At 46.9% G+C, this 14,012-nt stretch overlaps 1 long non-coding RNA gene across 1 annotated transcript; it reads right to left on the bottom strand.

The window, feature by feature from the left end:
• Positions 1-4,877: 4,877 nt before the first annotated feature.
• LOC146431386 (uncharacterized) lies at positions 4,878-12,677 on the bottom strand. Its single transcript, XR_014854938.1, has 3 exons — positions 12,543-12,677; positions 6,303-6,505; positions 4,878-5,502 (listed from the first exon to the last, which is right to left on the bottom strand). It is a non-coding gene; the product is annotated as an uncharacterized LOC146431386 (long non-coding RNA).
• Positions 12,678-14,012: the final 1,335 nt, after the last annotated feature.

Here is a 14,012-nt window from a genome sequence, read left to right as displayed (position 1 = left end):
GAGAGTTAAAATAAACCTGCGCCCCCTTTAATCCTGTGAGCTCAAATAATCGTGTGTAAACTTCATCAAAGTTAACTAGAACTCGCTCAGGTTGGAGAGTTTAACTGTGGTTAAGTGGATTTTATCAGATTTTCCTGAATGATTCACCTCCGGGCTAAAAATAAAACTGGAGTCACTTTGGGTAATTTCCACAGGATTGGGAGCAGGGTTGGGAGTCAAAGCATCTTTTCTTGCACAGCCAGAGCTTTGCACGACAGCCCTGATAATTCTGATAATAATTCTGATATTTCTGATAATTCTGTGTGAACAGAATTTGGGAGAGACGAGGAGAAAAACAACGAGGAGCAAAATTTGGCAGATTCATGGGTGTTACTGTATATTTTTACTGTAGGAGCTGATGGTAAGAATTTACCCAGCAGGCTTTTAAAAATTCAATAATGATTTAAAAAAAAAAAAAAAACCCTCATTGGTGTAGGGAAGGACAAGAGAGGAAAAAAAAAATAAAAATAAAAGGACCTCAAGACAAGATAAGTCATTAGAGATGCAAGGAAATGCTGCTGTTGTCTCCAGGCGAAATCTATGGGAACAGAGAGCCATAAATCCAGGATTCATTGCTCCCTCTGCTCATTAGCTGTGTGAAACTGTGACTAAGCTTGAAGGTGAGCTGGTGTAGCTCAGGATTATTGTCCTTCTTGCTCTGAATCAGGCAGCCATGATTCACACACTGCCTGCCCTGCCAGGGCCACGTTGCCATGATTTTTTAATTCCGTGAGGGGGAAGATTCTGCAGCCTTGTGTGCCTTCTGGCTTCATTAATTTCTGCCTGGACAAAGGGAAAATTATCTGAGGGGATCTCTGGTTGATGAAAGGAATTGAATTTGTTCTCTAGACTAGGCTGGGAGTGAAACAGGCAGAGATGGGAAGCGTGAAGGATACGAGCCCAGTGGACATTTTTATGTTAACAATGAAAATATGCAATCTGTCTCAGCAAAATTCAGCTGCTGAGCAAATTGACTTGTGTTGAATGCTTATTGGGGGCCCACAGCTCGTTCTTTTGTTCTTCCTGTGCAGCAAATGTGTTTTTCTGACTGAGAAATAATAGATTGGGGCTCTGTGGAGCCTTTCATCAGATGATCTCCAAGCACTTGGCAAACAGCAGTGGTTTTCTGGGCAGAGACCAAACCTTGCAGCATATCCAGTACCTGAGAGCAGGGTGAAAAGTCCACTGCAGCTGCTCCAGAGGGCTGCAAAACGTTCAGCTCTGTGGCTAACAAAGAGCAGAGGATGTCCTCTGATGGGATGTCTGCTGGTAAAGTCCAGATATTTCTATTTCCACTCATGACAGCATTAAGAGAACACAACAACGCGGTTCTAATTTTATTTTTTCCCCCAATCTGAGGTGCATTTGCCCACCCAAAGAGCCAGCTAAGCTCAGAGCAGTGTCTGTGAGCCCTGGCTGCCATCCAGGGCTTTGTTCCCCTTTCCCTGTGGAAAGCAGCCCATCCCACCAACCAGCTGGGAATTTCCCTGACACATGGGCATTCTCTGGGTAACCTGAGCCTGGCAAATGGTGTGGAGCTGCAAACCCCCTGGGCTGAGGGCTGAAGGGTGTTGGGGTGAGTTGGGATGTTCAGGGTCAAAAGGCTTTGAGCTGCAGCCTCCCTTGAGCTCCATTTGTCACTCCACAGCAAGAGAACCAGGAGAGCCCTGGAGTTCTGGAAATTTGGAGGAGGGTCAGGTCAAGTCCAGAATTAAAGCAGAGCCAATTTTCTGGTGTCTTCTTCTTTGCTCCTACTCGAGTTCCTCCTGTCTGGAGTTGAAGGCACAGCTGACTTTGCCCCTGTTTGCAATTTCCAGCCTCCAATTGCTGTTGGGCTGTTCTTTTCACCACCACTCAAAGCCAAGTTTGCAGAATTTCAGCATCAAGTGTTTGCTCTGATGTTGGTGTTTTCAGCAGCCTGGGAAGAGCTGTGGCTCTGGAGTTAGACTGAAGCAGGAGCTGCAAACCTTTTTCCTGTCTGAACTCACAGAGGGGGAAATGCAAACTTCTGGATGAAGAAATTATCCCCACAGTTCCCAGCTGGTGAGAGGACTCTGCTGGTGAAGTCCAAGGCAGTGAAATCCTGAAATACTGCAAATACCACTGGATAATCCCTTTGGAAGAACAGCCTTAGGAGAACAGTTCTGACTTGGGGCAACATTGCACCTAAGCACCCCTTTTAGACCCAAATTCGTTTGTAATGTGATTTTTGTCACGGAAGTCTCAGAAATCTGCAAAACATCATCTCTGAGCCAGCTGCAGACAGGACCTGGGGGAGCTGGGGTTCCATGTGGTGCTGCTGCAACCCAATGGAGCAGAGGGAGGAGAATGGGGTAGGACTGAGCAAACCACCCAGAGAGAGAGAAAGAAAACTTCAGCTCTGCTGAGGGATTTACATAATGTCAGGAAAAGCGATTTAAATGCAAATAGCCTGGTAAGATTGTTAGAAATTTTGCAGTGGCTCTGGCAGCAGCCAGGTGTAGCATAATGAGAATGAGAGCTAAACAAATATTTCCTTCCTCTGCGAGTTCATTTATTCACAGCCCAGGTTCATTCCTTTGGCAGGTGTCTTTCCCCCTTCATCTTGAAGAAAACAAACCAAACAAAAACTCGGAAGGAGGCTGGCTAACCCCTCTTTCCTAAACACACAGAGCAAAACCTGCACCCACCTGCAGGCAGGGAATGACCTTTCCAGGTGCACTGTAATACATGGATTTATTGGATTTGCCACCAAGTTCTGGGAGGTGAGGCAGAAATCAGTGTTTTAAAATTAATTCCCTTCTTCCTCTGTTGTATCATGGGATGGTTTGGGTTGGAAGGACCTTAAAGATAATTTTATTTCATTCCTGCCATGGTCAGAGACACCTCCCTCTATCCCAGGTTGCTCCAAGCCCTGTCCAGCCTGGCCTTGGACACTTCCAGGGATCCAGGGGCAGCACAGCTTCTCTAGGCACTCTGTGCCAGGGCCTCACTGCCCTCACAGGGAGGAATTTCTTCCATAAAGTAAAAAATTTCTTCTGGAAGATCTGAGGTGACACTGCTGACGTTGTAGCTGCAGCTTTCTCATGGTCACAGGTTCCCTCTGACTTTGGGAAAGTCTTAAAACTCCTAAGGGTAAACCTGGGCTGTAGTGAGATCCAAAACTCTTTCTGTCACTGATTACAGCCAGCTAAAACCTTGCTGCCTCAGTTTCCCCCTCCACAGGATGGAGATACAAACTCCCTGGAATTCTGTGAGGCTCTGTTTGCTGCTGGTGCAAGGCTCACCTGAGGATCTGTTCTTTGAGAAAACAGGAAAGAAATAATTGCACAATTTGTGTTAATGAGTTACCATTCAGTGTCAAAACTGTGCTCAGTGTTGTAGCCTTCCTGCTGCAGTTCCTGTAGAGGACACTTGCACTGGAATTGCAATGGAATTGCACTGGAATTGCAAAGGAATTGCACTGGAATTGCAATGGAATTGCACTGGAATTGCAAAGGAATTGAAATGGAATTGCAATGGAATTGCAAAGGGATTGCAAAGGAATTGCAATGAAATTGCACTGCAATTGCAAATGAATTGCAAAGAAATTGCAAAGGAATTGCACTGGAATTCCAAAGGAATTGCACTGGAATTGCAAAGGAATTGCAAAGGAATTGCTGGGGTCAATCCCTCCAATGCAGCAGATGTTTCACCTGCAGGACCACTCTTTTCATGACATATTTGTCCTTTTTAAAGATGCTGCATTTCAAATTTTGCTGAGGCTCCTCTACATCCAGCAGCTTGTCCTCCAGAATTAAATCACGAACCATTTCTAAAAGAAAAGAACAAGCTGGAGAAAAAAAGATCTATTTCTCTTTGTCTCCCAGTACCTGGGCAAATCTAAAGCACTGCATTTGTCAGGCAGAGAGGAAATAAAAACATCCTCAGAGCTAAAACCGTGGAGCATCTGCTCCAACTTCTGTCAGCAGAAACACACTGTGCTTCCCAGAAAGGCTAGCTGCTCCTCCAGAATAGCCTTCACCCAGATCCCAGGCTGCCTAAATTGGTAGCAGGGAATATTTTGGGCTGCAGGAAGGACTCCCAGTCGGTGTGTCTGTCTCGTGTCAGCAGTGCAAGGGCTGCTGGGGATGGAGTGGGAGTGAGGACACTTGGAACAGCTCCCTGTGCCCAGAAGGATTCACACTGAGGGGTGGCAGACTTCGTGCAGTTTCAGGAGATATTTGCTCAAGCAGAGCCTTGCATTCCAGCTTTCTGGAGAGGCTGGATTTAGATTGGGAGAGAGGCTTGGGATTTGTGCTGCCAGCACTTGTTTCCCTCTCAGACCTTCCCAGGGAGCCTGACCTGCTGTGGCAGCAGCCAAAAGGGGGCCAAAAGTCTCTAAAGAAGAGAAGTTTGGCTTTTGAGGAAGTCTCCACACTAGGAGAAGCCAGTTGGAGCCCTGGCTGTGCTCCCTGTGCCCTGCAGAGGCACCCAGACAGCTTTCCCAGTTTGATCCTCACTGCTCCTGCCTGGCTTGGAAAAACCTCCAGCCACTGTGGTTTCCATGTCACAGGTCTGTTCTGCCCCAGTGAGATTTCTGGGGGGTGTTTTTAGACCTCTCATAGAATTGTTTCCCCCCCTGTGAACTTTTTCCTCTCTCCAGACTCTGCATTTTGCTTGTTGACCTTTCTCTCTGGCTCCAGTCAGAGTCCTTGGCTCCTCTGAAGGTGTCTTGAGATAAGGAGGTGATTCTGCCCCTCACTGATGGCTGCATTTACCCTTTAACAGCCTTTGGAATCATCCATCCCTTCCCTCTCCATCCTCCTGCAGCCACAGGATGGGGAAAAAAAATACAAAAAACTCTCCCTGAGATTTGCAATCTAATATGGGAGCATTAATGTAATCGAGCAATTATCTTCCCTGGTGAGGGCAGATGGGATCTCTCACCACGAGAAAGGTCATCCTTGCTGTTTGCCCACCCTGATGTTGGTTTTTGGGGGGATATTGGGACACAGAGTTATCCCGAAGCTGATGTCACCATTGGGATCTGCCCATTGTAACTGGATTTTTCCTGGTCACACAGGAATGTTTGCCAAGGAATCCACCTTTGGTGCTGCATTTTGCATGCTCCATGTAGTTGTGTATTTGCTTTGATCTCCAATGGAACTGTGATATTAAGGGTTTGCCCTTTATTGGCTTTCTCAGGTTTAAAAAAAGGTCAATTAATGTTCTAATATACAATCTGGCAGAAAGAAGATCTTATTTTTCCTATTTTAAAGCATTGTCATCATTTTTCTCCCTGAGTGCTCAATAGGATTTTGTAGTATTTATTTTGTTTTATTTTTCTTGGAGTTTTTTTGTGTGTGTAGCTGGATCTGTTCCCTCAGTGAGAGAGAAAGGGAGGAAGGCATTCTTCCTCTTCTTGGTAATCTTTATGATTTTCATATGCTTAAATCAACACAAATAACCAAGAGTCTCCAGACCACAGACTGGAGAGCCATCCTGCATTTAAGAAAATAAAAAGGACACAAATAAAAAATTAGACAGGAGCAGATCACTGAAGAGATAAATTACCCTCTTAGAAGAAAAGTCTTCCTACCATGCTGAGTGGATTCCTATAGGTACAGCGTTGCTTGCTGAGAATAATTAAAAATATCTTTACAAAGCAACAGCCACTCACTGGTAATAAAGTATGTTCTGCTACTCCTAACCCAGATTTTGCTGTCAAATACACTCTGAGGCTTTGCTTGGTTTCATTTTTCCTCTCTAATTCATCGTTGCTTCCTTCAGACAGGTTGATCAATACTCTGAAGGCTATTTTTAGATGCAATGACAGGCTGGCTGCATCCTCAAGGCAGAAGGAAAAGTTTCCAGATCCCTCCCAGCCCTTGGTGAGTTTTGAGAACATCTTTGTAGCAGAGGGAAAATGAGATTTCCCAACAGTACAGTTTGCTCCCAACAGCCCCAGGTTTTCAAATGCCTCACTAATGGTGGATAAACATGATTGAAGCTGCATTAAACTGCAGGGAATGCTTTTCAGCCTTGTTCTGGTGATTTTCAGTGTCCCAGCCCATCTCCGTGTCCCCTCTGTGGTGTCACAGCTCAGCACAGAGCTCCAAAGGGTTGTGTCCTACTGCCTGTGCTCTGCAGCTCCTTTTGTCTGTAACCTCTACCTGTTTGCTGAGCTGGGTTCTGAGCAGATCACTGCATCCTTGGCTAATTACCGTTTAATAATTAGTGCCTATCAAACACTGCCTTCCAACTGCCATTCGTGCTGCTCTTTGCTTGCCAAGTAACCTCACCTTCCCCTCGCTGCAGACTTTGTGTCAAGGGTGAGCATTTCTTCATTTCACATCCAGTTCCTTCTCCAGCCTGTACTTTACCCCCTTCAGTGTTCTCAGTTTTACTTCCCAAGCCAGGAGAGACAAAATCCCTCTCGACGTGCAGAAAACAAGCTGTGAATCAACTGAGCCCACGGATTTCCTGCCCAGCTCCAGAGCTGAGCCTGCAGCAGAACAAAAGCAAAAGGGATGGCAGGCAGGCTTGGCAGGGCCATCTGAGGCTGGGGAGACTCGCTCAGGTTTGAAGTGTTTTTGCAGGAATTGCACAGAGCCAAACACACGAGAGGTTAGAGGGAGCCTGCTCTCCTTTCCCAGGATTTTAGATGCACTGAGATGGAAGAAAGTGGCTGAGGAATTCTAAAGTCAGAGGAAAATGACTTCCTGACCTTTTAGCCCAGTGATCAAATTGGTTGGCAAAACCAAGGAGGGTTTGGAAGCCATGCTGGTGCTTTGAAGGCTGGATTTCTGTCCATTCCCATCCCTCTGGATGTCAATATCCTCTGCAGCAAAATGCAGCTGCTGCTGAATGCTTGTGAGTGTTGTGCAGTGACTGCCTGTGCACCACCAGCAGCTGGAGAGAAAAATGGATTTTGCTTGCAGTGGAAATCGTGGATCAGAGCGAAGCTGAAACTTGATTTGAACAGTTTTCAAGGATTTCTGTGCTACATCTCATTAGTGTTAATTGCAAGCTTACGCCGGTGATTAATCAAACATTCGAAATGCTGCAGACCAGAATCTCCATTATGTGAGCTTGGAGTGCTTTCATCACTCCTTGCTGGGGGATATTTGATCAGTTCCTCCTGGTTTTACTTTGTTTTAATCAGCACAATCAGCCTGGCACTGACAGCAGTGCTGCAGAAACCCATTTATCCTTCCAGTGGTGGATCAATAAATGTTCTCTCCCTGCTGTCTGCCCATTCACACAGTTGTCCTCCAAAACTGGAGGTGTCAGGAGCTCACCCCAGGGCTGCTCAAGTCGCAGCAGCCCAGAGCTGTGTCAGTGATAAACACTCAGAACTGCTCCAAATGGTTATTGCATTGTCACTTTCTGTATGGTTCTGAGGTTGAAAAAAAGATTAGAAAGGTGTTCCAGCAGTCATTAAAAACAGAAACCCAGCCAAGCAAAAAAAAACCCAAAAAAACCCCCAAAAAAACCCAACAAAAAGGTGTTTAATGGTGTTGTAGCAGCAATGTGGGTGTTAGACATCAAGCCAAGGACTCAGTGGGGACAGGCTGGCCATGCTGGTCTCTGTCCTCTCTCTGCTGACCCTGTGGGATGTGGGACTTGATCCTTCAGGTGTGGAAGGAAGGGGCTGGTGATCCACCCAGGCTTTGACACATCTTCCCATGCTGCAAAAATTACTGATAACTCCACCCCTGGGGTTTTGCTCTGACTTTCCTCTGTCTGTCAAATAAGATTTCTGACAGAAATGGTGATAATTCAGATTAAAAGTGGAATGCCTCCTCAAAAGTTTCCTACCTCTGAAATACATGTGCTTATCTGACCCCTCTGCTCTTTTCAACCTCTACTATGAACACAGGAAACTTTAAAAATTAAAAAAAGAAAGAAGATGTGTTCAGATCTTGGTTAGAGACAGGACATGAACAGTTCATCTGCTCTTATCACCCAGGGACTGCCCAGCTCCTGCTGCCCTGAGCACAGAGCTGGATGGAGAGAGGGCAGACCTGACCAAACACACATCTGAGTGATCACAGCAGCAAATGCTGAGGTGCCAGAGTGAGAATCTCCCTGCTTCCTGGAGATACCAGGCTGCACGAGCAGGGCAGGACAGATAAGAGCTGCTCAGGGCAGCAGGATGTGGGTTGGACCCTCAGCAGCTCTGCCATCCCAGATCCTCCTCATCCCTCCAGCTCCAGAGGGACTCCTGTCTGTCCCAAAGCCTGGAGAGCACAGGGGGACAGAGGGAAGAAAGTCCCCAGCAAAGCCAGGCTGCCCCTCAGCAGGGAACAGTCTTGGGGGCAACACACATGTACTTTCATAATCCGAATTTTTTCTGCGGTGTTTGTTCTCACATTAGCATCACCAAACAGGCTCTGACCTTGCCTGTTGATGCTTTAAATGCCCTGTTACACAGCAAGCATGGGAATGAGTTAGTCACATGGAAAGTACTTAGTCTCACATGGGCTGTTCATGTGCAGAGAGGGAAAAAAAAAACCCCAGTCTCACAAATACAATAATCTCTGCAGGAATCTCTCTCTCCCCCCCTTTTCTATAATGATGAAATACAGGCAGGATTTTTGCTTTAAGGCAGAATCATATCACGGTCTCAAGTCGTTTTGAAAACACAGACAAATCAATACTTTATTCTTCTTAACAACCACGGCATTAACTTTGTCACAAAGGCCACAAACTGCCTTAACAGACAGTTAAGAACCCACAGAGCCTCTGCACCTCAGTTAGGGGCAGGGTGAGAGTCTAAACACCAAAATCCCAAAAGCCTCTGAAGGCAGAGGGGGCAGAAAACAGCCAAATATATTTTCCCTCCTGGCTGGCTGTTCCCAGGCCAGAGGTGAGCTGCCAATGCATGTGGAATTCATGGAAATGCAAGGAAGAGGTGGCTTTTCTGGCTGGTTTTCCCAGAAACTCACACTCAGCTCAGGGCCAAGCCAAAGGCACTGCAGTGCTTGTTCCCAAACCCATTCCTCACTCATCTTCACCAAACAGACTGAATTTTAACCATAATTTAGCAATAAATCTACTTTAACCACACAAATCTGCAGGAAACAGCAGGTTTGGGGTTGGTGGCACAGACACCACTGTTGTGTAGATCAGTCTGTGAAGCTGAATTGTTTCTTAAGGATTTAATTCCTGTGGGATAACTCTGCCAGGTACAGAATCCACTGGTGACACCCAAAAAATTCTTTCCATGTTTCAGGGGAACAGCAGCAGGTGCACGGACAACATAACCTTTCCTCAGCTGGAAAACCTCCCTGGACAACTGCAGGGGGCTTTATTTGGGTGGCAAGAGGATCCTGTCTTTTGTTCCAGCTCCCAGAATAGCCTCTGGCAATGGGGCTTGGCAGCTGAGGCTCTGTGTGGCTGTGGGAGCAGGAGTGGGATTGGGATGGGGATTGGGATGGCTGTGTAGGGTGGGCAGAGCCAACCACACATCCCTGGGCACACCTGGGGCCTCTCTGCTGCTCTGTTCCTTCCTCTCCCATTATCCCATCCCATCCCATCCCATCCCAATGCTCCCTGTGAGGGAACTTCTCAAATTCAGGAGTTCCACGGTGCTTTTTCCTGCAGCTGAGTGGCTGCAGCCCTTCTGCTGGTGCCAGCTGAGCTGGCTGATCCTCCCTGGCTGTGCTGGAGCTCTGGGATCTGGGGATGTTCTCTCTCTCTCACAGCCAAGAGGACATCAATCGTCCCTGTGGGATTTCATGGAATCCTTTGGCTCTGTCTCCAGGCCCCATTGCTGCTGCCAGTGGGGCTCCTGGGTATGATTCCTGCACACCCTTACCCTCTTCCCCTGCCTTTCCCAGCCCTGCTCCAGCCCTTCCTGCTGCCCAGATGCCCCCAGTGCTCCCAGGAGTAAATCCACATCCCCCATCTCCCTGTGACTGGAGCTTTTCCCTAACTTCCCCGTGGGTGTCCTTGCAATGCCTTTGTGTTTTTTAAATCCCTGAGAGAGTAACTTCCTTGGAAAACAGTCGTTAGGAAGTGTCTTTCCCTGCAGTGTTTGGTGCTGCTTGTTCTTTCTGGAGCAGCAAGCCAGGCTGTGCCGTGGCTGCCACGATTCAGTGCTGCAGTGCATCAGAGAACTGGCAACTGCTCCTGCTTTCCCATCCTGTCTAATGCCAGCTGGCCTGTAATGTTGATTTTTTTTTCCCCTTTTCCCTCTCTCCTGGTAATAGAATATGATTTGATGTGGTTCAGGCTTGCTCTGTGGTGCAGATCCTCGTGGCAGGATGGATGGGATCTGAGCAGGGTTGGGCTCTGGGCTCACGTGGAAGGCAGGAGAGCTGAGATATCACTGCCAGAGCAGTCTGCAGGGAGGCTGTGCTTTTATTTTGGAGCTGCTGGGCCAAAATGTCAGCTTTGTCCCCACAAGTGTTTATTCAGAGATTGTCTCTTTCCACAGACTGATTGTATCAAGCAGCAGAACTGAGGCATGATCACTTTGGACAGAACTCTAAAAAGTGGTTCTGACTGTAATTTCCCCCAGCAAAGGGTGATTCCCTCCACGGGCTCCTTCAAAGAGGCAGATGGGTTTGAAAAATGGAAAGGGAAATCTAATCTATTTTTAGTAATGATCCTCAAAAGTGATGTGCAACTCCCCTTCCTCAGTGGGTATTTACACAACATAATAGAGTAAAGCTGAAAATACACCTGGGAGCCCACGAGGGAAGCATGACAATAGTTGCTCATGGCATTCTCTCAGTCCCAATATATTTGCCACTCAAGCAGAAGGAATCCATAGGGTACTGTCTGCCATTAAAAAAAAAATTTAAAAAAATCTGTTATTTTATTATAATTGCTGTAAAATCAGACTGTGCATTTTGTCTGCTGAACTTGGAGGTAGCACACAGTAAGTTCCTGAAGGAGCTCATATAAATGCAAAGCCTTTCCCAGGCATTAGAGAGGAAAATGCCAATGTTAACATAAACAATATTCTATCAAATTGGAAGGAGCAAAAGGGCTTTTCTTACTCTGGGAACACACAATGCCAATATACACCTCAACGGAAGAAAAATCCCAACTTTTCACAGGGGATGGAACTATTTTTTTAATTACAAACTCCAACCAAACCCCATTTCTGCCACTCTGCCAGCTGTAGTCAATCCACAGACAGCACCATGTCATTCCTGGTTGTTTCCCACTGAAGGCAGGGTGTGTTGTGTGCCATTCCTGAGCACAAGTTGAGGCTTTCCCTGCTCCCAGCTCTGCTCACGTGTGCAGAGCTGCAGTGCCTCGCTTGCTTTCAGCCAGTCTTGACATTTAGCGTCGCCTTGGTGATTTTCTGGGTTCTGCAAAGTTAGCCTGAGCTTATAAAACCTTGCCTTGGAAGTGGAAAAATTAATTTTGTGACTCAAACTATGTGCCAAATCAACATTTAGTCCTCCTTGTTGCTCTCTGCTGAGCCAAATATGCTTTCCAGATTCAGCTGATAGGCAGAGGAGTTTGCTGAATACCAGCAAATGCATTTTAGCCCCTGAATTGTTTGCAAATTGGGTGCTTTGATGATGTGTGGTGGGTGATGGGCTGCCAGAATCTCAGTGCTGCTCACAGGAAAAGCAGCTAAAAAAACACTTTAACCTGGAGAATGGTATTGGATTTTAGCAGGTGACTGGTGCAGAGGGCAGTTCTGTCTCACATACTCCAAGAGTATTGGGTTTTGATAGAGATTTGAGTTATGTTTTGTGCTACACTGAGTCCCAACAAGCCCAGAGGCTGGACTTGGGCATTTTATGAAGAAGTGGCCAAAGTTAGCAGGAGAGGGTGAAGTGGAGAGCATGGTCAGGATAGGGAGAGGTGTAGGGCAAACACTAAGTGCTCCAGGTGGTACCTTCAATTCCCCAAAAAATAAAGGCAAATAAGTGTTAGACAATAAATGATAGCAGCTGTTTAAGAGGAGCAAAATCTTCTCTAAAGCTTTTTTTTTTTCCCCCAAGGAGCTGGACAAACCCCTGTGCAGCCTTGTCTGGCCTTTGCCCATCACAGAGACAACCCAGAGTTAAAAGAGTTTTTTTGGGACCTCATCCTTTTCCAAGCTATCCTGTGTGATCCTCAAGCCCCTCATGGTGTGGATCCTGCCCCAGAGCAGACCCCACAAGCTGTAGGGTCAGCATGTAGGGCCAGGCCTGGGGAAGCTGTGGTCACCCCTCAGCTCTGCACAGCAAAATCTGCTGACTTATCACATGGGGGAAAAAAAAAATAGAATATCTCTTTGTCTTTTAAATCATATTATTAATGAAGAAGCTTTTGCTAATGCAGTCACCATCCCCATAAAGCAGTTCTCTGCAGCAGGCAGAGCTCCCCAACACAGAGTGTGCTGTAATTTCCCAGGGAACTTTTTGCACAGGTCCTGATCACACACATCAGGGGAAGAATAAAAACTGCTGTTATCCCCTTTCAGGGGCTGCTGGTGCCCACAGCAAACTCCCCAGTGAGCTGCAGAATGACCAGCAGGGTCCCCAGTAGCACTGGTGTGATTCTCTGGCTGCTCAGGGGGATCTCACCTCCATTCTTGTGCTCCTCAGAGAATCTTGTTCACTCATCATCATGCTTTCCACTCGGAGCCGTTCAACCTTGCTGCCTGGGTTTTGTAACAGGACAAACTCCAAGTCCTAGCAGGATAAACAAGATTGCATGGCTAATGATTTGTGAGCTTAGCCTGAATGCAGTTTACTGCAGGAATTCCAGCCTATGAGACTTTGTGACCTGCTAACAAAGCACTTTTGGCAGAGGCTGTACAAATACAAAGGATTTCACAGCCTCTGATTCCGGGTTCATATCACTCTCCCAACTTGCTGAAATGCTGGCTTAATGCACGGTTTAAAAGCCAAGTGACAACTGTTGGAATCAGGCAGGGTTTCACCCCAATTTTATTTCACTTAGGAGGTGTAAGGGATGCTAGTTTTTTTAAATCTCATTTTCTTTTATTTTATTTTATTTTACAAATTGCCTGCTTGCAGCAGAGCCCAAAAATGCCTCACCAGTGCAACGGGATCCTGTCCTTATCAGGCAGCAGGCAATAATAACCATCATTACATGGTAATGCCGGGCTAATGGATGTCAGGAGCTGTGACTGGGCTTTATCTCTGCCTCCCTGGGCAGGGACAGGGGCACTGGTGCAGTGTGTCACATGAGGCTGAGCTGCAGGGCACGGATTAGGAGTTTCCTCAGGAGTGTGGCTCTGCAAGTGGGGCTCTGTCCCTTGGGATGCGACCTTGGGCACGTCAGTGTGCTTGCAGAGAGGAGACATTCATCCCTCTTTGTGGAGAGAAGGGCCTTGAGAGTCTCAGAGTCATTATTTTCAGAGGTGGTCACTGTCCTGACCTCCTCGTCTGCTGCAGCTCCCACAGGCGCCAGGAGTGGAAAGCAGACCTAGAGCCAAGCACTGAAAATCATCAGCCTGTCTGCTCTCCTTTCCCCCTGCAGAAAAGCCCAGGGCTGCCCTGGGATCCCAGCTTTGTTTATTTGCTGGGGTTCAGGGGATAACCAGCTCCATTTTATTGATCACCCCAAGCCTCTCTCACTCCCCACTGCCGCTCACTCCCAGATTTTCAGCTGGGCTGATGAGGAAATGTCTGGTTATCCATTTCTTTGTCCGAGTCAGAAACCTCTTCCAAACACAGCATTAGCTGACACAGGCAGACTGGGAGCTAGACAAACACTGGGCTGCGTGTTGGGTTCGAGTAAATACCTGCATTTGATTCCAAAGGGCTCCATTGATTAAACCACACAACAATCGTCACAATGGCCCACTGAGCCATCCAGCACTGCCCCACAAAGCTGCTGCTGCATCCTTTCATGTTTGTTGCCGTTCTTATTATTGTTGAGATCTGGAAAATTACCCATCAATCACTCCTTAAGCTGCTGGTGGAAGTTTTGCTGAACGCGGGCTCTGGGTTGGCTGCTGAATTCGTTAATCCTTGCTCCTGAAAAAAAGAGAAATAAAAGCCATGGGAAGCACATTGCACTTCCAT

Source organism: Lichenostomus cassidix, chromosome 13 (genome assembly GCF_008360975.1).
Source record: "Lichenostomus cassidix isolate B80296 chromosome 13, HeHo_3.0, whole genome shotgun sequence".
NCBI lineage: Eukaryota > Metazoa > Chordata > Aves > Passeriformes > Meliphagidae > Lichenostomus > Lichenostomus cassidix.
This window is presented reverse-complemented; position numbering and strand designations above follow the sequence as displayed.